This window comes from Phacochoerus africanus, chromosome 2, assembly GCF_016906955.1.
Source record: "Phacochoerus africanus isolate WHEZ1 chromosome 2, ROS_Pafr_v1, whole genome shotgun sequence".
NCBI lineage: Eukaryota > Metazoa > Chordata > Mammalia > Artiodactyla > Suidae > Phacochoerus > Phacochoerus africanus.
The window spans coordinates 129,138,551-129,165,595 of NC_062545.1; the positions used below are offsets into that span (position 1 = coordinate 129,138,551).

The 27,045-nt window shown below is 38.7% G+C and overlaps 1 protein-coding gene across 2 annotated transcripts in view; it reads right to left on the reverse strand.

Moving 5' to 3' along the window:
* The window catches only part of GOLM2 (golgi membrane protein 2), a 102,026-nt gene that overhangs the window by 73,748 nt on the left and 1,233 nt on the right, over positions 1-27,045 (reverse strand). The window lies entirely within an intron of this gene.

Here is a 27,045-nt window from a genome sequence, read left to right on the forward strand (position 1 = left end):
ATGCCCAGGAGTGAGATTCTTGGGTTGCATGGTAAGTCTACGTTTAGTTTTTTGAGAAAGTGCCACATTATTTTTCAGAGTGTCCATGATATTTGCAGTTACATCTGAAGAACTTACTCTGCCAAGGTACTGGATGGGAGAGTATAAAACACTTAGAAAACATGAGAGCAGTCTTAAATAATCAGTAGGCAAGGCAGCATTTGTTTTATTTTATTTTTAAAACTCAATGAATTTTACTACACCATTTAAAGTAGTGTAATTACTGTAGGATTTCAGAGATGATTCCTATTTAGTATGATCAGAAAAGTTTCGAGGAAGGGCTTTTATCTGAATTAAGCAAGGAAGGCTAGGTAAAACTTTAAATAGATAGAGGGCATTTCAGATACAGTAGGTGGCATAAGAAAAAGTACAGAGGCAAGAAAGCATGAGATGTATGAAGACCCCACCAAAGTACTGTTTGGTTAAAGCAAATGATACAGAGGAAATAACAGTGAGGAAGAAGGTCAGAAAAAAGACTATGGCGGGCTCTTTGGCCCCAACTAGAGTCTATTCTTTAATCTGAGAGCCACTGACTTTCAAATTTCAAATGAAAGTTTATCCATTAACAAATAACTAATGAAATTAGACCTACTCTAAGTTTGAAGCAGGGGCTGGCCCTCTTTGTTTTCCCCTCAAGTCCTGAGGGTTTCAAAGAATGAAATTTAAAATATAATGCTGATATTCAGTTGTAAAAAGGAGCTAGTTACTGGTACATAAATGAACCTTGAAAATATTATATACATTAAGTAAAAGAAGTCAGTCACAGAAAGACAAGTATTGTACGATTCCACTAATATGAAATGTTCAGGTCACACAAATCCACAGGGACAGAAAATAATTAGTGGTTGCCAGGGGCTGAAGGGAGAAGTAATGACAAGTGGCTTCCTAATGGACACAGGGTTTCTTTTTGGGATGATAAAAATGTTCTGGAATTAAATAGGGAGATGGTCACACAACTTCACAAATATACTAAAAACTACTGAATAGCACACTTTAAAAGGGCAAACTTTATGATATATGAATTAAATTAATTTTTTAGTGCAAAAAATAAAAACAAAAATGTTGAGGGTACTATGGGGCACTGTGTTGGAAACTGCAGATAAAATAACAGACAAACAATAGGCACTCAAGTTTATTATTTAGGAGAGTCAGTCAAGTAAATAAGCAATTATAATAAAGCAAAATAAATGCTATTATTGGGTTCTACAGACATGATGGGAGGACTTAGTAGAAGCATTTAAATCCAACCTGGGGGGAATGAAAGGAGGTTTCTGGAGATGATGATGACAGCTGAAATAAGTCCAGCAGGAAGCACAGTGGTCAGCCAGGTGGAAATAGGGAGAGGGTAGGGAAACATGTGTCGAAACTTAGAAATGGAGTTCCCGTCATGGCTTTGTGGTTAACGAATCCGACTAGGAACCATGAGGTTGCCGGTTCGATCCCCAGCTTTGCTCAGTGGATTAAAGATCCAGCATTGCCGTGAGCTGTGGTGTAGGTCGCAGATGCAGCTCGGATCCTGCATTGCGGGATTGTGGCGCTGTGGCGTAGGCTAGAGGCTACAGCTCCGTTTAGACCCCTAGCCTGGGAACTTCCATATGCTGTGGGAGTTTTTCTTACACCCTAGAAAAAACAAAACAAACAAAAAAAACATTTAGAAGTGAAAAACACTGCACATCAATTACAGAAACTGCAAGCAGTTCTAAGAAGATCTAAGCTGGAACAGAGTTAGGGAAAACAGCAAGTAATATCTCTAGAAAGGCAAGCAAAGTCTACATTACGAAGAGCCTTGCCAAGGAATGTTGAATACATTCCTCTAGCTACAGTCAATCATTTCTTCTTTTTGCTTTTTTTTAGGGTCTCATCTGTGGCCTATGGAAGTTCCCAGACTAGAGGTTGAATCAGAGCTGCAACTGCTGGCTTACAACATAGCCCACTGCAACCCCAGATCCTTAACCCACTGAGCAAGGCCAGGGATCGAACCCGAGTCCTCATGGATACTAGTCAGGTTTGTTACTACTGAGCCACAACAGGAGCTCCTACAGTCAATCTTTAAAGGATTTCAAACAATGCAGTGAAATGCAATTTGCATTTTGAAAAGTCAATCTGGTTTCAGTAAGATGAGTGGACCAAAGGGACAAGACTAGAGAGGCCAGGTAGAATAGGAGAGTTGGGGGACAAACGTTGTTTTTCAGATGAGAGAGTGTTAGTTTAAGCCGGGGTGGGCAAACTATAGTCTGTGAGCCAAATCTGGCCTGCTGCCTGTTTTTGTATGGATGGCAAACTAAGGGTGGTTTTTACATCGTTAAATGGGTGGAGAGAAAAGCCAAAAGAATATTTCGTGAATTATATGAAATTCAAATTTCAGTGTCTATAAATAAAGTTTTATGAGAAACAGCCACATCCATTCATTTCCATATTGTCCATGGCTACTCTGGAGCTGCAGTGATTGTGACAAAGACCTATGGCCTGCAAAGCCTAAAACATTTACTATCTAGTCCTTTACCAAGAAAGTTTACCAATCCTTGGTCTAACCTAATAGAATGAGAACAGAGAGATATGTATGTGAGAGATATTAAAGGGGAAGAATCTAATAGTCTTACTGATTGACTGGATACAGGAGTAAAAGAAGAAACATGAAGGATGATGTTTAGATTTCTAGAGTAGAAGGTCTAGATGAATAAAACTAATACGGCATAACAGGGAAACATAGCAGAAACAGACTTGGGGTAGAAGGGAGAAGTGGGGTGATGATTTTTTTTCAGATTTAGACCTACTGAATTTGAGGCACTTGTGACACACCCAAGAAGAGATCTTTAGTGGAAGTTGGATATCCAGATCTTGATTCTGGGCATAGATGATTTGAAAGTCATTAGCATACAAATAGCAATTAAAGCCCTGGGAATGAGATCACTGATGAAAAGCTGCAACAGGCACAGGAGAAACTGACACAAACAGCTGTGTGATCTGTTGACCACTAGGAAGTGCTCTCTAATAACTTTTAATTAGCCTATGTCTACTTTCTTTCCCACATCCTTTACAATAGTCCCCCTAATCCATGGTTTCGATTTTTGTGGTTTCAGTTACTGGCAGTCAACTGTGGCCTGAAAATTCCAGAAATAAACAATTCATAAGTTTTAAATTGCATGCTATTATGAGTAACATGATGAAATCTATGGTGACCCACTCTATTTTGCTTGGGATCCCTAACCATCAACATTATCTGCTACTAACATCTAACCACTGACAGTACCATGGCTCAATGATCCAAGATCACCCAAAGCAAGCAATGCTTCTTCTGACCTACAACTATAAGGTCAAGAGTAGTCTAATGCTACATTACAAATGCCTATGTCATTTGTCTCATTTCATCTCACCATGCAGGCATTTTATCATCTCACATCATCACAAGGAGGGTGAGTAAAGGAGTTCCTACTATGGCTTAGCAGGTTAAGAACCAAACTAATATCCATGAGGATGCAGGTTTGATCCCTGGCCTTGCTCTATAGGTTAAGGATCTGGTGTTGCCTCAAGATGTAGCACAGGTCACAGATGCGGCTTGGATCTGGTGTTGCTGTGGCTGTGGTGTAGGCCTGCAGCTGCAGCTCCAATTCAACCCTTAGCCTGGGAACTTCCATATGTCATAGGTGGACCCTAAAGAGAAAAAAGAAAAAAAAAAAAAGAAGGATAAGTATAGTACAACAAGATATTGTGAGAGAGATGGACCACATTCACGTCTTTTACTATAGTATATTGTTATAATTGTTCTATATTATTGTTAATCTCTTACTGTGCCTAATTTACAAATTAAACTCTATCATAGCTATGTATGTATGTAAAAAACATAGTATATATAGAGTGTAGTGCTATCTGTGGTTTGGGTGTACACTGGGGGTCTTGGAATCTGTACCCCATGGGTAAAGAGAGATTATTATATTTTCATGATGCAGTTTCTTTTTGCATTTTTTGCCCTTCCAAAGAACATAGCCATCCTTTATTCTTGTTTTCAAAAAGTCTGCATTATTTTGTTCTTTATCCATTTTTATGATGCTATTTCAGTTTCTCTGTACTCCACTTTAAACTTATTTTTGAAACTGCTACAGAAATGCTATTCTTGAATACTAGGCTACGAGTGGCCTCAGCTTCCTGGACTGTTTCTTTTTTATCCTTTTACTCTTAAAAAAATTTTTTAATGGAGGGAAAATTCAATACATAGACTATAAAAATAGTAAAGAATATTATGGGCAATACTATTTCATTATCACTTTAATTTTCTCTTCAATCTTTGTTATTGAGAATAGAGATGCTGATCCCAAAAGCGCATATATAAAGTCCTCACATTTTCAAAACTGCTCTGGAACAATATATTTCTCATGGTAATAAAGAGAAAAATCATAACCTGTCTAAATAAAAGCCTTTCTTAATCCAAATAGAATGAATTTATTTCCCATCTCATTCCTTGGCCATGCAAGGATTTTCCAGTTAGCTTCTCAGACCCTCTTTATGGCATATTGTTCCCCTGGCATCTCATGTTCTCTGTTATTTCTGTCAATCTTTCTAGCAGGAAAAATCTCACAAAAATCTTATATTCAGTGTTTGGAATTATCAGCAGGTACCAGTTCCCAATTTCTCTCACTTCCTATTAACACTGGTTTCATTGTGCTAGTTATCTCACCTTCCATATGCCTTTAAACAGAGGTGCCAAGGATTTGCTCAAAGAGCTCACAGAGCCCAACTGGGAGATCATTAAACACAGAAGTTCTCTTCCTTCTACAGTAATTTTATTATGTTGCTCAGCTGTAGAATCTAGATGGCTGCTATTAAATTATATGTTCACTTTTTTGACATTGCAGTATTACAGGGATGATACCTTCTCTCTCCACAGATACAATCCAATCCTCAAAATTCTTATCTAGCTCCTAAAATGGTTTAACTAAGAATTCTTCTAACTCTCAATCTAATACTTTTAAGGAAATCTGATAATGTTTTTACCTATCATAACACTCCTTTGTAATCTTGCAAAATCTAAGAACGTAAAGCAACCATTTAATTTTGGCTTTAATCTTACGTTTTCTACCATCTTGGGTCTGTTTATAAAGACTTCTCCCACTTGGTTTTGATTTTTAATGTTTGTTTCAACTTTTTCAATTTGTTTTTCTTATTTTTAGGCCTTTTGTTAATCATTTCTGCATAAAGATAGCTCTGTTTAGTTCTTTAACTTCTTTGGCTTTAACCCTTCCTCTGAGAGCCTTCACTTCTTTTAATACTTCCACCACTTCCTCATCTTCAAAAGGAAGCTGACTATTCCTCCTCGTAGTTTTAATTTCCATGGTTCTAACAGGAACTTGCTTATCTTGTAAATGACTCTACTAAAATTTGAGCTCTTACTACTACATGATTGAAAAAAAATGTATTTTCACTTTGCCACATATACTCTGTTGAACTGGCAATGCTATAGGCAATACTGGCAATACTATGGAATACAGATGATCCTCTGCATCCCTCTTTTTAAATAAAGGACTTGAGCATCCATCTTTGCACAGGGGTTCCTGGAACCAATCCCCTTCAGTAGTGAGGGACAACTATGCTTTCTTTTTCCCTAAGTATATTCCAGACAAGTAATAGTATATAAACCCTAAGAAGTATTATTTAATCATCATTTTATAAATGGATTCTCACTACCTGGCTTCTTAGGTCCCTTTTGGGTTACTTTCAGACTTTTCCCCTAATATCCTTATTTACAATATGCAAGAAAGACACCAAATGATCACTTTCTTTTTCAAATTTCTTTGAGGATTTGAGATAGATGTGTGTAGATAGACATACATATATTCACAAACATAGTCCCATCCCTTTGCCCAATTTACATCTATAGTCAGCTGCAGAAAGTCTCGTATTAAGTCCTTTCTAAAACAAAATATTCTTCTATCACAGGTCGTCCTATTTCCAACAAGAATGTCTTTCCTACCCCCAAGGTTTATCAGAAATGAGAATTCCATGAGAACTCTCATTCAACTCTTTGTAGTCAGCATCTAGCATACTGCCTCTCATTCATCCCTTTGTATTCAGCATTTAGCATACTGCCCAACCCCAATAAACACTAAATAAGTGTTTGCTGAATGGCTCCTTAGACTTTTACGTTCCATATTCTTTGTACTACATACTCTCCTACTTCAAGTTGTACTTTATCCTTATTTGTATAATTCTAATTATCCTTCCATACTTCTGAAATCCCTCATTTATTTCCCTTTGTTATCAACTTCATTGGCTTAGTTAGGCTTTACTTTCTCTCTCCCCTTCTGTAATACTTGTTTCTGTAGTATTTGGAGACCATCCATAACAAACTGATCGTCCATGCTGCCTTTGGCCTTTTCCATGTGTTTAGAACACATGGAAAATCTCTCAACATGTGTTTACAACCCTTCCTGGGACCTTTTCTTTCTTCCCTCTTCTAAGGCGTATGCTTTCTTCCCTCTTCTAAGGCGTATGTTCTTTATCTCTTCTTTCAGTAAGAATTATCTTCTCCTGCTATTTTCCTATAGCACTTCTTCCTCATCCCCAGCTACTTCATGTATTTTCCTCTAATATTTCTTCCTCTAATACTTAAATTTTAATATTTCTACCCCCTCTTCTTGAAGCTCTCTTAATGCTTTCCCCATCCTACAGAGCTACTTTGAATTAATTTTGGCAGCTGTTACTAGCTCAGTTGCTCTGCTTTTCTTCTCATTCTGGGACCTTGAAAATGGCTCAGCTGTGCATGCTTCACTTTCATTATGACCTGTTCTCAGGCAGTCAGCACAACTATGACCACCAATCCCAAAGGTTATATACAATTGGCTTTTTACAGATGTAGTTTCTGGCTCCTTTTTCTCCACATCAGAAACATTTTTCCTAATCACATCTCATATTCAGATGATTTCTAGAGACAATACTATCTTTTGTAACATAACTGCCAAGTCTGGCTAATCCTCAGAATTACCTGGGGAGAGGAATTCCCATTGTGGTTCAGTGGGTTAAGAACCCAACTAGTACCCATGAGGATTCAGGTTCAATCCCTGGCCTCAATCAGTGGGTTAAGGATCCAGTGTTGCCACAAGCTGCAGTACAGGTGGCAGATGCAGCTCAGATCCAGCATTGCTACAACTGTGGTGTTGGCCGGCGACTACAGCTCAGATTAGCCCCCTAGCCTAGGAACTTCCATAAGCCACAGGTGTGGCCCTAAAAAAAGGAATCGCCTGGGAAGATTAAGAAATACATATTCTTGAGAGTTTCCACTATGGCACAGTGGGTTAAGAATCCAACTACAGTGGTACTGGTCACTGTGGAGGTGTGGGTTCAATCCCCAGTCCAGTACAGTGGGTTAAAGCAGCCAGTGTAGGTTGTAGCTGCAGCTTGGATTCAATCCTTGGCCTAGGAATTTCCATATGCCTTGGGTGTGGCCAAAAAAAGAAAGAAAAGAAATATACATTCTTGCTTCCCCAGCCCCACTCCAATCCAATTTAGCAGTCTCAAGATGGACCCAGGAATGTTTTTTTTAAAAAAGCTAAAGGAGTTCCTACTGTGGCACAGTGGGTTAAGAATTCAATTGCAGCGGCTCAGGTTGCAGCAGAGGCAGAGGTTGGATCCATGACCCAGGAACGCCCATATGACACAGGTGCAACCATTAAAAAAAAAGAAAAAAGCTAAAGTCATTCTGATAAGCAGCTATGTTTAGCAACTGCTCATCTATAGTGTCTTTGGCTAGCACCTATACCAGCTGGATCAAAGTGAAATATCATTTGTAATAAATAAGTATTAAATGCCTATTTTCTGCCAGGCCTTGTGGGAAGTGCTATGCTAGTATTATTGCATTTAGTCCTCACAACCACCCTGAGGTGAGCTTTCCATTTCACAAATGAGGAAATTTTGCTCTATATCACATGCCTATAGTAGATTCTGGATATTCTCCTAAGTAGTTCCAGACTAGGGTCTCTGCTCATGACCACTGAGCATATACTACTTTAGTAGTAGTTAATAGGTGACTAACTTTTTGTTCTTATGACTCATACATTGCATAAACATTCAGTGAACATTCCAAATACACCTGCAACTCTTACTTAATTAGTCTCTCCTGAAGCAAGTTTTAGTTTAAGCTATACCCAGTTACATTTTTATTTATCAAAAACAATTTTTTTTCTTTTTCAGCCACACCTGCAGCATATGGAAGTTCCTGGGCCAGGGATCAAATCTGAGCTGCTGCAACCAATGTCACAGCTGCAGCAACTCCATGTCTTTAACCCAATGTGCTGGGCTGGGGACTGAACCCACAGTGCCTCAGAGACAGTGCCGGATCCTTAACCTGATGAGCCACAGAAGGGACTACTACAATTTAAAGAGAATAAGCAAGGTCTTTGGTTTTAGTTGGCTATAATGAATCACTACGAAGTTTTTTTATTCACTCATTCACTTTTTAAAGTCATTTATAAAGCATTTACTGAGTATCCACTATGTGCTAGGCCTGAGGAAACAAAGTTTTTGGTTTTGATCTGTTAAGAAGAGTCACAAAGAAGGAGTTCCCCCTGTGGCACAGTGGGTTAATGATCCAGCTTATCTCTGTGGAGGGACCAGTTCAATCACCAGCCCAGTGAAGTGGGTTAAGGATCTGGTGTTGCTACATCTGTGGCATAGGTTGCAGCTGCAGTTCTGATTCGATTCCTGGCCCAGGAACTTCCATATGCTACATGGTAGGCGAAAAAGAAAAAAAAAAGAGAAGAGTCACAAAGAATCACTGAAGTTTGTTTACTCATTCATTCTGTAAGTCAGTCATAAAGAAAGCATTAATTGAACACATACTAAGTGAAAGACACTCTAGGAGGCCTAGAAATACAGCAATATACAAGAAATAGGAGAGAGACCTGGATAAAGCATATATATTTTGAGGTCATCAACATAACAAGTTTTCTGAGTGAATATGATTATTTAGGAATAGAGTAGAAAGAGAAGAGGATCTCAGATAGAAAACTATGAACTATAACACTTAATGATAAATAGAAGTGAAGCCAGTAAAAGAGGCTAAGAACTCAGTATATGTGAGGATGCAGTTTTATCCCTGGCCTAGCTCAGTGGGTCAGGGATCCTGCATTGCCATGGCTGTGGTGCAGGCCGGCAGCTACAGCTCCAATTTGACCCCTAGCCCGGGAACTTCCCTAAAAAGATTAAAAAAAAAAAAAAAGTAAATAAGGAGTTTGGCCCTAAATAGCTTTATCTGCAGCTACAAATTCCCTTCCTTCTCACCATGTACCTTGCATTCCACTCTCCTACTGAACTGCTTGACCTATAAGGGTACAACATACTTTCAAACTTTCCTGACTTCATTTACCCCTTCTGTTCCTTCTGTCCTTACCCCTTTCCAAGTTTGGTGACCTACTCTTTGTCTAGTAGGATTCATCTTCAGTGAATCTTTTCTTTCCTGACTTCCTGAGGCAGTTAATCAACTGTATACTTTATACTTTCAAATCCCTTTGTAAACAGTCCTACTGTGGCATTTAATCATGCCCTATGGATTATTTCTCTATGTGTCTCCCCCTTTAGATCAAGTTCCTTGAGGACTAATATTGAATCTTATCTCTCCATCCCTAGAACCTAGCATATGACAGATACTTAACTTTCCCAAATAAATGACCTAGGCAAATAATGTGCTTTGAAAAATCATAAAGTACTATGTCAGGAAAAGGACTTATTTAATTTTACCCTTTGTGAATTTAAGGTAGTTTGAAACAAGTCCCTGATGATAGGCAGCATATAACACAAATCAAATTTTTTTACTATGCTTACATTAACTAATCCTAAGGTTTTCTTCTCTTCATATAAATGCTAAATTGAACAAGGAAAATATTTCTGAGTTTTTCAATGAACAAAATACTAACTAGATATACTATGATACATTTCAAAGATATATTCTCTGTATGACAGAAAGATAATTAATTGATTATGAGTGGCTTTCTATCAGAATATTTTGATCGTGTATTCCAGAAAAGCAGCATAATCAGGTATGTGAGTAATATCTGCAGTAACCCCAGCACATATTATGCATGCCTTGGTTAAGAGCCAGTGCAAACTGCTGACTCAATCATCCAATATTTACTGAGTCCATACATGGTGAATAGTACCAAATACAGTATGTGTTTACAAAGTTTAGACTAGATTTTTATAGTCAATAAATTCACAATAGAAAGCTGGAAGACATGAAAAAATAGATCCAGCATAAATGTACAGATACAGTTATTCATTCAACAGTTATTTATTAACTGGGTATAAGCCAGGTATTTAAAACATATGCAGATTACAAAATACGGACTATGCCTATAACTCAACAAAAAAAAAACAAACAAAAAAAATTAAAAAATGGGCAGAAGACCTAAATAGATATTTTCCAAGAAGACATACAAAAGGCCAACAGGCACATGAAAAAATGCTCATCATCACTGATTATGAGAGAAATGCAAATGAAAACTACAATGAAGTACCACCTCACACCAGTCAGAATGGCTATCATTAATAAGCCTACAAATTAACAAATGCTAGAGAGGGTATGGAGAAAAGGGAACCCTCCAACACTGTTGGTGGGAATGTAAATTGGTACAACCACTATGGAAAACAGTATGGAGGTTTCCTCAGAAAACTAAATATAGAACTACTATGCATGATTCAGCAATCCCACTCCTGTGCATATATCTGGACAAAACTTTTTTTTTTGTCTTTTTTTTTTTAGGGCTGCACCTATGGCATATGGAGGTTCCCAGTCTAGGGGTCGAATCGGAGCTATAGCTGCCGGCCACAGCCACAGCCACAGCCATGCCAGCTCCAAGCCATGTCTGCAACCTACACCACAGCTCACGGCAACGCCAGATCCTTAACCTACTGAGTGAAGCCAGGGATCGAACCCACAACCTCATGGTTCCTAGTCGAATGCGTTAACCACTGAGCCACAACGCGAACTCCTGGACAAAACTTTCATTGAAAAAGATACATGCACCCCTACATTCATGTATGTTGTATACATGCAGCACTATTCACAACAGCCAAGACACAGAAAAAACCTAAATGTCCACTGATAGCTGAATGGATTAAGAAGATGTGGTACATATATACACAGTGGAATGCTATTCAGCCATCACAAAGAACGAAATAATGCCACTTGCAGCAACATGGATGGAACTAGAGCTTCTCATACTAAGTAAGTTAGAGAAATAAAAATGCCATATGATATCACTTATACGTGGAATCTAAAATATGACATAAATGAATATATTTACAGGACAGAAATAGACTGACAGACATGGAGAACAGACTTGTGGTTGCCAAGGGGGAGGAGGGAGGGAGTGGGATGGACTGGGAGTTTGGGGTTAGTAGATGCAGACTATAACATTTAGAATGGATAAGCAACGAGAACCCGCTGTATAGCACAGAGAATTATATCTATCTCTTGGAACAGACCATAATGAAAGATAATATAAAAAAGGGAGTGTGAATATATATATGACTAGGTTTATATATATATATATATATATATATATACACACACACACACATACACACAATGTAATTCAACTATTCTTTAATAAAAATATTTTTAAGGAGTTCCCGTCGTGGCGCAGTGGTTAACGAATCTGACTAGGAACCATGAGGTTGCGGGTTCGGTCCCTGCCCTTACTCAGGGTTAACGATCCGGCGTTGCCGTGAGCTGTGGTGTAGGTTGCAGACACGGCTCGGATCCTGCGTTGCTGTGGCTCTGGCGTAGGCCAGTGGCTACAGCTCCGATTCAACCCCTAGCCTGGGAACCTCCATATGCCGCGGGAGCGGCCCAAGAAATAGCAACAACAACAACAACAACAAATATTTTTAAAATATTAAAAATCAACTATAATAAAAATATTAAAAATAAGATTAAGCTCTTCTACTACATCTTAATAAGCAATAAAATATCTCAAGTACTGAAGAAAAAAAAAAGAATCCTATTGCAGTGGCTCAGGTTGCTGCGGAGGAATGGGTTTGATCCCCAGCCCAGGCACAGTGGGTTAAGGGATCCAGCATTGCCACAGCTGCAGTGCAGGTCGAAGCTGCAACTCAGATTCAATCCCTGGCCCTAGAACTTCTACATGCCACAAGTATGGCCATAAAAAAAAGCAAGTAACAAAAGAAAACAAAAAAACCTTTTCGCCTGGAATACATACCGCCACAGTACCCAGCTTTTTCTTCCTCTCTCTCTCTCTCTGACTACTCTTTCTTGGTCATTAAAACCTGTTCTCCTTTACTATACCGTTATATGTGGCAAGGCTCTGTCTTACATATTCGTCATCTTACTCTATAACCTAGGCCATTCCCATAACCTCAACAATAATAGACTTAAATCTATTCCTAGCTTGTCCTTCCTACTGAGTTCCAGAAGTGTATTTTCAACTGCCTACTAGATATTTCATAGATTTCTCAAACTTTACCTACCTAAAATTGCATTCTTCTTGATCTAACTTCTAAGGTTCCTCCCTCAAACCACAGCACCTTGCTAATTCTATTTCTCTCCCTTTCTGTGCCTTAAGGACCGAGTGTTTCTCCATTAAGGTGCTATTGGCACTTGAAGCAGAACAGTTCTTCATTGCTGGGGCTCTCTTCTGCAATACAGAACATCTAGCATTCCTCTGGCTCCATGCCTAAATGACATTAACACTCCCCGGTCATCAGTGCTAACAAAAATGCCTCCTGAGGTTGCTATTTCCCAGCTAAGAATTGCTTAGCTGAAAACTCCATTATCTCTCATCTGTACTACTAAAAAGATTTTTAAATAAAAATTTTATAATTATTTTCCCTACATCTACTTTTTCTCTCCTCTAATCAATTCTCTATTCTGCAGACAGAATAGTGTTTTAAGCCCAATTTGATCAAGTAACTCCCCTACTTAAAATCCTTCAATGTTTCTGAACTTAGGAGAAGGTATTTAGTCATTAAATACAATGTTAGCTGTGGGATTTTGATAATATTCCTGATGAATATGAGGAAGTTTCTGTCTATTCCTACTTTGCTGAGAGTTTTAATCATAAACGGGTACTAAATTTTGTTAAATGCAAATCCTCTCTCCAAGGATTTGCATATCACTTCATATCACCCCTTCTATTTAACACTGTACTGGAGGTCCTAACCAGTACAATAAAGCAAGAAAAAAATAAAATAAAAAGCATCCAACTGGAAAGGAGGGAAGAACTCTTTATTTGTAGATGGCATGATCCTATCCAGAAATAATTTTAAAGAATCAACCAAAAAGCTACTACTACTGAGTTCTAATGGCTTTTTGAGGAATCCTTAGAATTCCTTAGCTTCCATTAGTACCAGACCTACTGCTAAGTTCTAGCGCAGGGAAATCATCAATATACAAAAATTAGTGGCACTTCTATACACCTGCAAAGAACAAGTGGAAAGTGGAGTAAAAGATACAATTCCATTTTTGATAGTATCAAATTCATTAAATACTCAGGGATAAATATAATAAAATGCATGTGTGTTGAACACTGAAAATTATAAAATGTTGCTGTAAGAATTTAAAGAAGACCTAAAAAATAGAGATACAGTATGTTCAAGGATTGGAATGTTCAATTCACTCCAAATTGACAAAGAGATTTATTACGGGTGGAACTGTATCACCTAAAAGATATGTTTAAGTCCTAACCCCTCAGTAACTGTGAATATGACATTATTGGGAAATAGTGTCATTGCAGATGTAACCAAGTTAAAATAAAGTCATAATGGATTAAGGTAGGCCTTAATCCAATATGACTGGTATCCTTATAAGAAGAGAAAACAGAATTAGGGAAAAGAATGCCATGTGTAGAGACAAAGACACACAGACATACTGGGAAAGACAGCCATGGAAGATGGAGACAGAGACTGAAATTATACTGCCATTAAGCCAAAGAACACTTGAAGATATCAGTAGAAGAACCTTCCCCTAGAGGCTGAAGTTAGATTGCAAAAATATCTGTAAGCTATGTTAAGGCAATAGCAAGCCATTGATTAGTTTTCCCCTACTTCTACTGCAAGTTTTAATTTTTTTTAATAACTTGGTTGTTAATTTACATACAATAGACCACATCTATATGCAGTGTGACTTTTGATAACTTTATACATCTATGTAACCACCACCACAATCAAAACTTTTACCACCCCCTCAAAGTTTCCTCTCGTCCCTTTGCCTTCCCTCCCCCTACCTCTGGCCTCAGGCAACAACTGTTCTCTTTTGTATTACTATGGAGTAGTTTGCTTTTTCTAAACAGTTTTGTAAGTGGAATCACAAGTACATACTCTTTCACACCATGCTCTTTTCACTCAGCATGATGCTGCTTAGATTCATCTATGTTGATGAGTGATCAATGATTCATTCCTTTTTATTGCAGTATGGATTTATCACATTTTGTTTATCCATTCACCTGCAGGTGAACATTTGGGTTTTTCCAGTTTTTGGTTTTTGTAAATATAGTTACTATAAATATTTGTATATATATCTTTGTTAGTCATGTTTTCACTTCTCTTGGGCAAATACCTAGCAGTGAAGTGGCTGGGTCTATTTATAACATAAATATTTAACTTTAAAGTTATATTTAACTTTATAAGGAATTGCTAAGTAGTTTTCCAACAAGGCTGCACCATTTTATATTCTCGCCAGCAGTATATGAGAATTTAGCTGCTCTACAACCATACTAACACTTGGTATTATCAGTAATTTCATTTTAGTCATTATAATTGGTATATAGCAATGTCTCATTGTGACTTTAATGTGCGTGTTCTTTCTTCCTTTTTTTCTTTTTAGGGCAGCACCCATGGCAAATGGAAATTCCCAGGGTAGGGGTCGAATCAGAACTATAGCTGCCAGCCTACATCACAGCCACAGCAACATGGGATCCTTAACCTACTGAGTGGGGCCTGGGATCAAACCCACATCCTCATGGGTACTAGTCAGGCTCGTTACCCTGAGCTGGGAACTCCTAATTTGCATTTGTTTTATGACTAATCTTACTGAGCATCTTTTCACACTACTTATTTGCTATTCACAAATCTTTGAGGATTTATGAATAAATCTGCTCACATGCCATGAAGCATATGGAGGTTCTGAGGCTAGGGTCAATTGGAGTGGTAGCTTCTGGCCTGAGTCACAGCCATAGGCACATCAGATCTGAGCCTCATCTGCAACCTACACCATAGCTCACAGCAACGCCAGATCCTAAACCCACTAAGCAAGGCCAGGGATTGAACCTTCGTCCTCATGGATGCTAGTCAGACTTGTTTCTGATGAGCCATGACAGGAACTCCTGTCTGTTCAAATTTTTTGCTCATTTTAAAAAATTGAGTTGTCTTATGATTAAGTTGTAAAGAGTTTTTATATATTCTGACATTTTTTTCTTCCAGTTTTGCTGATATACTTGACATACAGCACTGTATACGTTTAAGGTGTACAGCATGATATGACTTAGGTCATGAAATGATTATCAGTAAGTTTAATGCATTCATAATCTCATACAGATATATAAAGAAATAGAAAAAATTTTTTCTTGTGATGAGAACTCAGGGTTTACTCTCAACTTTCATCTACAGTATATAGCAGTGTTGATTATATTTATCATATTATATATCCCTAGTATTTATTTATATTATAACTGGAAGTTTGTTTGTACCTTTTTTCCACCTTCATCCAATTTCCCCTCTCCCAACCCACTGCCCGTGGTAACCACAAATCTGATCCATTTTACTCCAAGTTTGTCTGCAACACTATGTTAATTCCTATTACATAACATCAGTGATTTGGCATTTCTATACATTTCAAAATGATCACCACACTAAGTCTAGTCACAATGTCACCATACACAGGTAATACATGGCTATTTACTATATTCTCTATACTGTACATAGCAATCTATATCTATGTAGATATGACTAAGTTGCTGATCTCTTAAGTTCAAATGCATTTTAACAATCTTGCATTTTTCCTCCATCCCCAACATTTACTGTTTTTGACAACACACTTTACATCTTTTTGTTTTGTGTATCCCTTAACTATTTCTTTTTACGGCTTTTTTTCTTTTTATGCACCTGTGGCATATATAAGTTACTGGGCTAGAGGGTGAATTGGAGCTGCAGCTGTAGGCCTACGCCAAAGCCACAGCCACATCAGATATGAGCCACATCTGCGACCTGGCCTCAGTTTGAGGTAACACCAGATCCTTAAGCTGATTGAGGCCAGGGATTGAATCTGCATCCTCACGGGCATCATGTCAGGTTCTTAACAGCTGAGCCATGGCAGGAACTCCTCCCTTAACTATTCATTGCAGATACATATGATTTTACTACTTTTGTCTTTTAATGTTCCTACTAGTTTTATACATGGCTGATTTACTATCTTTATATTTGCCTTTATATTGAGATTTTTCCTTTGTAATTTTCTTATTCCTAGTTGTGGCTTTTTCTTTTTCACTTAGAGAAGTCCCTTTAACGTCTTTTGAAAAGCTAGTTTGGTGATGCTGAACTCTTTAACACTTCTGCTTGTCTGTAGAACTTCTCATTTCTCCATCAAATCTGAATGAAAGCCTTGCCAGGCAGTGTATTTCTGGTTGTTAGGTTTTCCCTTTCATCACTTTTAAATATATTGCATCACTCCCTTCAGAACCTTATGAGAGTTTCCTTGTACATAACTTTTTTCCTTGCTGTTTTTAATATTCTTTAATTTTTGTTCTTTCAATTACAGTGTGTCATGGTGTCGTCCTCTTTGGGTTGATACTATTTGGGTCTCTCTGTACTTCCTGGACCTAGGTATGTTTTATTTCCCAGGTTATGGAAGTTTTCAGCTATTTCTTCAGTTATCTTCTCTGCCCTTTCTTCTCTTTCTGGCATCCACATAATGTGAATATTACGCTTGATGTCTTCTCAGAGGTCTTTGAATTGTCCTCATTTCTTTTTTCTGTTTATTTTCAGTGATTTCCACTACTCTGTCTTCCAGCTCCCTGATCCACTCCTCTGTATCATCTAATCTACTGTTGATTCCTTCTAGTGTATTTTTCATTTCAATTATTATATTCTTCAACTCTCTTTGGTTTTCTTTATATTTTCTAACTCTCTGTTAACAAGTTCTAACTTCTCACTCTGCTCATGTAATCTCCTGAGTTCTTTGTATATCTTTATGATCACTACCTATTTGGTAGACTGCCTGTCTCCACTTCACTTAGCTCTTCTGGGGTTTTATCTTATCTCTTCATTTGGAAGATATTCCTCTGTTGCCTCATTTTTCCCAATTAGCTGTTTTTATTTCTACATCTGGCAACATATTTCAGAAACACACTTCCCACTGGTCATCAGTGCTAAATGCTCTACAGGTATCCCCTATGTGAGCTGCACGCACCCTTCTATTGTGGCAGTCTGACTACTGTGGGCAGTCTGGTAAATATAGCTTGCTCCATGTCCTGCTGGTTGCCAGGATTTGCCTAGAGTGGAGGCTTCTGGCCATTGGCTGGTAAGGCTGGGTCACGAGGCTACTGGATAAGAGCACTGGAGTCCTATGGCTAGTTCTGGCTCACTGGTGAGTGGAACTGGATCCTGGAGTAGCTGGCTGAGGTTTCCAAGATGTCTTGGAGCTGGTATGGGCCTGCTGGTGGGTGGGTTTGGGACCCAGGGGGGAATCCACCTGCCAGCTTACCTGCAGGTAGAGCAGAGTTCCTGGGTCTCTGGCTGTAGGGCCCTAGGGATCCTGGAGCTGGTGTTGGCCTGCTGTTCGGTGGCTTGGTTCTGGTATGGAAAGCTGCTGATACAATTCTTCTGTCCAATAAAGGTATTGTGAATATTTCTTCCAATCCATATCTTGTTTTTCCTCTCTTTTATTTTAAAATAGGAATAAGGCACAAAGTTTTAAATATTTTATTTTATTTTATGGCTGTACGCACAGCATATGGAAGTTCCCAGACAAGGCATTGAATCTGAGCGACAATTGTGACCTATGGCACAGTTGCAGCAACACTGGATTCTTTAGGCCAGGGTGGGGATCAAACCCATACCTCTGCAGCAATCCATGCTGCTGCAGTCAGATTCTTAACCCACCGTGCCACTGTAGGAACTCCCAAAGCTTTATATTTTGATGGTCCAATTTATCGATTTTTTTCTTTATGATTTATGCTTTTGTGCCCTAAAAATCCATGCCTATCCAAAGTCACAAATATTTTCTTCTGTGTTGTCTCCCAGAAGATATATAGTTTCATCTGTTACATTTAGGTTCATGATCCATTTCAAGTTAATTTTGTATAAGTTGTAAGGCAGCACAACGTAAACAAAACTGCTACCAACCCTGCTGCCATAAAGGTAATTTAATATCTTTTGCTGAAAATACTCTCCTTTCCCCATTAAAATTCTTGGGACTTTTGCCAAAAATTAACTGGCCATATATCTGTGGGTCTATTTCTGTACTCTATTGTGTTCCAATGATTTATATGCCTATTTTAAAAAATAATTCCCCACTGCCTTGATTAGCCTAACTTTACACCAAATCCTGAAATCAGGGAGTATAAGTCCTCCAACCTGATCATTTTAAAAACTGTGTTGCTATTCTAGGTTATTTCAATTTCCATATACATTTTAGAATCAGCTTGTCAGTTTCTTCAAGAAAAATTTAAAAAACAAGAAGTCTGAAGTTTTTATTGAATCTTGTATTAGTTTCCTAGAGCTATTATACTAAAGCACCACAAACTCAGTGACTAAACAACCAAAATTTATTCTCTCACAGTTCTGGAAGCTAGAAATCCAAAATTAAGTTGTCTATAGGGCCAGGCTCTCTATTTGAAGGCCCAAGAGGAGGATCCCTCTTTGCATTTTCTTAGCTTCTAGTGGTCACTGACAACCCTTGGGCATTCCTTGGCTTATAAATGCATCACTCCGGTCAAGGCCTCCCTCTTCACATGGCCTTCTTTTCCCTGTACCTGTGTAGCCAAATTTCTTCTTCTTATAAGGTCATAAGAAACCCACTGGCCTTCCTCAGTGGGTTAAGGATCTGGCATTGCTGTGAGCTGTGGTGCAGCTGCAGACGCAACTCGGATCTGGTGTTGCTGTGGCTGTGGCATAGGCCGGCAGCTACAGCTCCGATTAGACCCCCTAGCCTGGGAACCTCCTTATGCCGTCAGAGGGGCCCTAGAAAAGGCAAAAAGACAAAAAAAAGAAAAAAAAAGAAATTGGATTAGGGCCTACCCTAAGCTAACAACCCATGACTCTCTGTATCAGCACTAAAGATTATTGGAACAAATTTAAAATATGGCCCTTCCTCAAGGAACTTAAAATTTTGTTGAGAAGACAAAGTTAACACATAAGAAGCTATTATGAAAAATGAAAAATAGTGCAGCTTAAACAATAAATTTAATTGTGTACAAAGAAGAAAAAGCATGTTCCAGGTCAGAAGTCCCAGAGATACCAAAAGACTGGTATGACACAGAAACAGAAAAAAGGCAAGAAACTAAGAGTCAAATAACAGAAACAAAGATACAGAACAGGAATTAAGATGACATAGAAAGGCAGGTGGTGAGGCAAAGGTAAGCAAAACAACACATCCAGAACACAGTTTGGGTCAGGAAGTAGTGAGAGGCACAGTAGTTGGAGCCCCTGCATGGAAGGCCTTAAAGGTTAGACAGCAAAATTCTGATTTGACACAGTGAGTAATACAACTACTCTGAAAGTAAGGTCTGAGGAAGATCACTTGCTTAATGGGGAGAAATAACTGAAAAAAAGAGAGTCCAGGGCAAGGATACTAGTTAGGAAGTTCCTGCTTCCTTTCTAGTCAACTCTCTATTCTGCAACAACAGTAATGTTTTTTCACTCAATCTGATTAACTCCTTTGCAGGGTTGAAACAATGAATGAAATGCTGAAGGAATGAAAGAGGACACCAAAATTTCTAACTTCAGTCTCAATAATGGTTGCATGTACCTAATAGGGACCAAGAAGGTAGAAAAGGAATATACTTTGGAGAGGAGGTATGAGTTCTGCATGGTTTATGAATAATTTAAGGTAGCAATTAATGACAGCTAGAATTTGGCCAGATTATGACTGGGAGGCAGAGGCAAAGGCAGGAATTTCCATGTACAGCATATCAGAAGAAATGCATAAGGCTGATCCTCATTATAGAGAGAAAGGCAGGCTCCAGGGAGTCACCTGAGACATAGGAGTCAATTTAAAAGGGAACCAGAGGTAAAGTCAGACAACCAGGAGCAAAGGGTGAGGCAGCCTGGCCAGCGCTGGGACCGGATCTTAATCAGGAACTCGGACAGAGTCCCATCCTGGAGAGAAGGCAGGACAGAAACAAGGAAGTAGTTGTGGAATAATAATGGCTAACACAACACATATTCAACGTTTCCTTTTTTTTTTTTAACTATGTGGTAGACATTGTTCTAAGCATTTAAATGAATTTATTCATTTAACTTTATAAGAATGAGAAAGATAATTATTTTTGTCTTCATTTTACAGATGAGGAACCAAGGCAGAGAGAAGTGATTTGTCCAAGATTCTACACATATTACATGGCAGAGCCAAGAGTTTGAACCCACGAAATGAACACCTATTATGTTCCAGGATTTTTATATATACTTATTTGGTATGTGTATGAATGTTGTGTATACACACACACACACACACACAGTAAGAATATCTTCTGGGGGAAAAAAAGCAATATGCTTCCCATCCTCCTTTCTGTCACATGACCTTTTTACCCCTTTTCCTACCCAAGCAAAGGTATATACTGCCTCAGGGAGGATTACGGTGGTGAAAGGGCAAAAGAGGTCAGAAAGAGGAAAGAAAAAGCAATGTGTGTGTCACAGATTACGCCTATCATGGGCTGAACTTTGTTCCCCCAAAACCCATATACTGAAGTTTCAGCCTTTAGTATCCCTAGCCTATTTGGAAATCAGGTCTTTAAGAGGTGATTAAGTTAAAATCATCCTAATCAAAAATGACTGGTGTCCTTATAAGAAGAGACACGAGGCATGCAGGAACATAGCAGCACAACTAAATGATGACAAAGCAGCAAGAAGGTAGCCATCCTCAAGCCAAGGAAAGAGGCTCCAGAAGAAATCAACCTGCTGGCACCTCAACCTTTGACTTCTAGATTTCAGAACTGTCAGAACATAAATTTCTGTTGCCTTTTTTTAGGGCCACAGGTGGGGCATTTGGAATTTCCCAGGCTAGGAGTCCAACTGGAGCTACAGCTGCCAGCCTATACCACAGCCACAGTAATGCCAGAACTGAACCATATCTGTGACCTATACCACAGCTCACGGCAACGCTGGATCTTTAACCCACAGAGTAGGGCAGGGATCCAACCTGAATCCTCATGGATACCAGTCAGGTTCCTTTCCACTGAGCCATGATGGAAACTCCTCTGTTGCTTTTTGGTCAACCAATCTGTGGTATTTTATATGGCAATACCTAGCAAACTAATACATGCCTCAAGGATAAAACCATTTATGGAGGGAGGCACACACAAAAAAAATTAAGTAAATGTAGGGGGACTCTCAGAGAAGTAGAGCTTGTTTCTCACGTCCCTGAACAATTTCAAGCTCCCTTAAAGAATTTGTGTATTCTAGGGAGTTCCCATCGTGGCACAGTGGTTAACGAATCCGACTAGGAACCATGAGGTTCTGGGTTCGATCCCTGGCCTTGCTCAGTGGGTTAACGATCCGGCGTTGCCGTGAGCTGTGAGCTCGGATCTCGCATTGCTGTGGCTCTGGCGTAGGCTGGCGGCTACAGCTCCAATTAGACCCCTAGCCTGGGAACCTCCCATATGCCGCGGGAGCGGCCCAAGAAATGGCAAAAAGACCAAAAAAAAAAAAAAAAAGAATACACACACACACACACACACACACACACACACACAAAAAGAATTTGTGTATTCTAGGAGTTCCCTTTCTGGCACAGCGGAAATGAATCCGATTAGGAACCATGAGGTTGAGGGTTCAATCCCTGGCCTCTCTCAGTGGGTTAAGGATCTGGTATTGCTGTGAGCTGTGGTGTAGATAGCAGACATGGCTCAGGTCCTGTGTTGCTGTGGCTGTGGTGTAGGCTGGCAGCTAAGGCTCTGATTTGACCCCTAGCCTGGGAACCTCCACATGCTGTGGGAACGGCCCTAAAAAGCAAAAAAAAAAAAAGAATTTCTGTATTCTAACAGTGCAGGTAACGGACTGAAAATCGCAGGATAGCATAATAAATTAGAAGATGTCCAATATCACCTGATTCCTGTGGAGCTGGATTCCTAGATTTCCAAAGATAGCCTAAGAGTAGCAATGAACATATCCAACACCTAGGTCTTGATTTCCAATACCATTTTCCAATAAAAGGAATCAGGGCTCCTTGGACTAGGATTTTTGGACTGGGACAAGAAGTAAACAAGATAAGCCTGAGCATCTTAGCCCTGCCAGAAAGTTAAGGGAGGGGTATGTCACAACGATAGGGTACTATGTCAAAGGAATATAGGAGGCAACTGAAAGAGCTCCCAGTGGCCAAAGTTGAAACAACAAAATAAATAAAGTAGCACTGGTTTATAACCTAAAATATAAAATATCTAGTAGTCCATACTGATATAAATAAATGATTAAATAAATTAACAAATAAGAGAGAAGAGACAAAGGTCCATGCAGAAGAATTCAAACAATTTATATAGATAATCTGCCCTTAAGGAAATAGATCATAACTCCCAACTCATTAAGTGTTGCCTGAACATAGTAACTTCCTTCCAAAGAGTACAGCATGGAAAAGGAGAAGGAAAAAAAAGAATAACTTTACAGTGGAAAAATCTGACACATACTACCTGAAGCCAGGTGACCAAGGTTAGCATCTAGTGATAAGTCATTTTTGGAAATGTTCCCTTGATATGCTATGTGACGAAAATGGCACATCTGTGGTCTTCCTCCCCCGAGTCTACTCCTGAGAAAAGATTCAAACAAATCCCAATTGAGGAATATTCTAAGAAATACCTGACCGATAATCCTCAAAATTGTCAAGATCATCAAAAACAAGGAGTCTTAAAAAACTGTCACGACCACAAGAAGCCCAAAGAGACATGACAACTAAATGCAACAGAGAACCCTGGATGGGATCCTGGAACAGAAAAAGGGCATCAGGGAAAAACTGAGAAAATCTGAAAAAGTATGGACTTCAGTTAATAATAGTATATCAATAGGGCTTCACTAATCATGACAAATATGCCATATTAATGCAGGATGTTAATAACAGGAGAAACTAGGGGTGGGGTGTGAGGAAACTTTCTGTACTATTTCTTGCAATAATTCCATAGGTCTAAAATGTTCTAAAATAGGGGGGCTTTTTGAGTTTTTTTGTCATTTTGTCTTTTCTAGGGCTGCACCTGTGGCATATGGAGGTTCTCAGGCTAGGGGTCGAATTGGAGCTGCAGCCACCAGCCTACACCAGAGCCACAGCAATGCAGGATCCGAGCCACCTCTGCGACCTATACCACAGCTCAGGGCAACGCCGGATCCTTATCCCACTGAGCAAGGCTAGGGATAGAACCCACAACCTCATGGTTCCTAGTCGGATTCATTAACCACTGAACCAGGATGGGAACTCCATTTTTTTTTTTTTTAATGTAGCCTGAGCAAGGACTTACTTGCTAACACTCCCTACACACACATCCTACCTAAAGCAGCTAGCTCATCAGGGCAAAGGGAATTTTGGTGTGGAACATCTGTAGAGTGGAGAAGGATATATAGGGAGGTGATGCCACCATATGATCCTGGTCTCCAAGAATGTCAAGGAAGTACCCAGTTAGGCTTCCAAATACCACTGTTGATACTTAAAGACTCTGGCTTGAGGAACCCCAAACCACATGCAGATCTGTGGTCACTGCTCACATTGTCCTGGGGACATATATGATTTAACCTACACCTCAGATATTACCACGACAGTAAGAATATTAATAGTCAAGACACCTTAGGCTGCAACTAAAGAAATCTCAACTTGACTAGCTTAAACAATAAGGAAATTTTTAAAATCTCACATAACAAGTGCCAATATTCTATTGTAACATTCTACTCTGTCATCTTCAGTGCCTCAGCCATTCCTTAACTAACTCTCCAGGCAATCTAGTTGCTTCAATTTCAGGAAATCACATGCACAAACAACATCTGGCTCTTTGGAAGAGTACTGGTCAGGTATTTTATAGAATGTCCCTGAATATGAGCTTATGATTAGACTAGAGATTTTTGATTTGGGGGAAGAATACCACAGAGGTGCAAGTGTGACTCTTTTATGGAGCAAGGAAACTTCTCTCTCACAACTCACTAGCTAGGCCCCTCCTAAACTAATCACTGGGAATAATGAAATTACCACAGTCAGTTTAGACCAAACAGGACCCAGCTCTGAGTCACAGGGAAGGAATATCCTTGGGGCTGTGTGTGTGTGTGTGTGTGTGTGTGTGTGTGTGTGTGTGTGTGTGTGTGTGTGTGTGTGTGGTGTGTGTCTTTGCATGGGTTTTGTCTGCAAAAAACGAAGGGGGTATGAATGACTAGAGGGCCACTGCCAGTGTTTGCTATAGGTAAAAACCCTGAAAGGCAGAACCTTTACTCTAAAAAGACTACATTAACATGATTAAACATTAAAAAAAAGTCTACTTTAAAATGGAAGACACTTTTAATTGCCAAATTTACTTCTCCTTTCTCCAACACTAATCACCATCCAGAGGGATTTTATGTCATTTATAGAAAATAAATCCCTCCTCCCAGCTCTTGAGCAAGGGGGTAGCAGGAATAAAGAAAACACTTATGAAAGACAAATTTCATCTATACCTCATTTAGACCAAGATAACCCTTGCTATTGACAGCTCAAAGCTTCTTCATTAACCCCAAAAACAAACATTCACAAACACTCCAACAGTGATACTACAGCTAGTTCAAAACATGAACCTTGACATACAATAAGAGATACAGATTTGTGAGCCAGCTGCATAGAGTATTAGCCAAACAATAGTTAAGATACCTAGGGCAACATTTCCCAAACTAGTATGCTTTGCTACATTCTTCTGTACCATGGTAACAAACAGGGCATTGAAAACAGCAGTCTGTGATCAAACTAACTGAGATTTTGTTAAAAAAATTAAATACGCTCCTTTACTAAAATATTTCTCAGAGCCTTTATATGCTAGCAGGCATGAACTCCAAGAGAGGAATATATACTTAAACCATGTAACATTGCCCTCCAAAAAGAGGTTTTCCTTTATTCTCCTATCTATAAACAATTCCTAGGACAGTATTCTGTTCAATAACATCTTGAGAAATACTGCTCTAAGGGAAAGCAAAGGGCCAGGAATAAAGTCTATTATTATTAGGCAGTTAGAGGAGAAAAAAATATCCAGTAAAGAATATAATGAAGAAAGCAGGAAACATATCTGGAGAGTTAAATGATACAGAAGTGAGAAAGGAGATAGTTTCCCAAAAAAGCTAGAGATAATCAATTACTGAAAGATTAAACAGAATGAGAATTAAAATGTTTTTTGGATTTGACTAGCAAGACTGTCACTTGTGACCTTCAAGAGAACAACTTCAGAAAACAGGAGGAAAGAAGGTTGGCAAACGGAATTTAAAAAAAAAAAAGAGTTCCCATTGTGGCTCAGTGGTTAACGAATCCGACTAGGGACCATGAGGCTGCAGGTTCGATCCCTGGCCTTGCTCAGTGGGTTAACAATCTGGCGTCGCCCTGAGCTGGTAGGTCGCAGACACGGCTTGGATCCGGCGTTGCTGTGGCTCTGGTGTAGGCCGGCAGCTACAGCTCCAATTCGACCCTTAGCCTGGGAACCTCCATATGCTGTGGGAGCGACCCAAGAAATGGCAAAAAGACAAAAAATAAAAATAAAAGATTAGGATGGGGATGAAAAAAGAAACTGATTTAGTATTTATAGACCACCAATAACTGGAGGTTAGCAGTGACAGTAAAAACAAGACATTGGTTGATTGGAAGAAAGGAGTATATACAAGGATAAAAATAATTTTAGAACAGCCAACACCTACACTTTTTGAAGGTAAAAGTGAAAACCTACCTAAAGAAACTGATAATTATAATCCAAGAGATGAAAGAAATGGAATCCAGAGTATAAATTACTGGAAGACTTACCTTTTTTTCCCAGACTGGAGAGAATTTGAGTAATAAAGCCTAACCATTAAAGTCTGAAGACCTCATTTCAATACTCTGAAATTTCATGGATTTCTGCCTACTCCATCCAAGAGAATTTTTCAGTCTATAGAGTTCAGTATGTAATATGCTTATAAATTTGCCGACCTGTTGCTCTTCTCAGAAGCTGCCTATGTTAATGTGAAGGTGTAAATTATTAAAAAAGCACTTACCTGAGGGTCTCAATCTTCATGAAATAAGAAGTAAGATAGAGGCTGGTGACAATAAGGAAACTGGAGCTCAGGAGATTTTAATTTAAAATGACTTACTACAAATAATTTTAATATACAAAATAAAAACTTATAATAATAACAGGAACACACAAAAAACAATGTGAAGATTACCAAGAAAGGGTCCAGAATGGAAGGCATCTACTTATTCTACCTAAAAATTTTCACACTCTAGTATATCAACAGAAGTTGCATAGGACATAAGTTAATAATATAATAAACATATATAGTTATATATGTTAATAAGTTAATATTATAATTCATAAGTTAATAACATAATTCCCAATTCTCTGGTGAGAACAAAGACTATTCAGTACCGGGTCTAGTTCCAGTCTAGCTCTAAACTTTTTAAATTTAAACTTTGTATGGCTGTCCACCCAGTAAAACACCAACCCTAATAGCTACTTAAGCATACAAAATTTCATTTTTTTATTTCCTTTCAATATCAATGAGGAAAATGACATAAGACTGTTGGCTTAGAACATATTTTTAGATTCTATCTTTTTGGCTAATTCATTAAGAATTCAAATTGTGTAGATAATTTTTGATTAAATATGTCCAAGT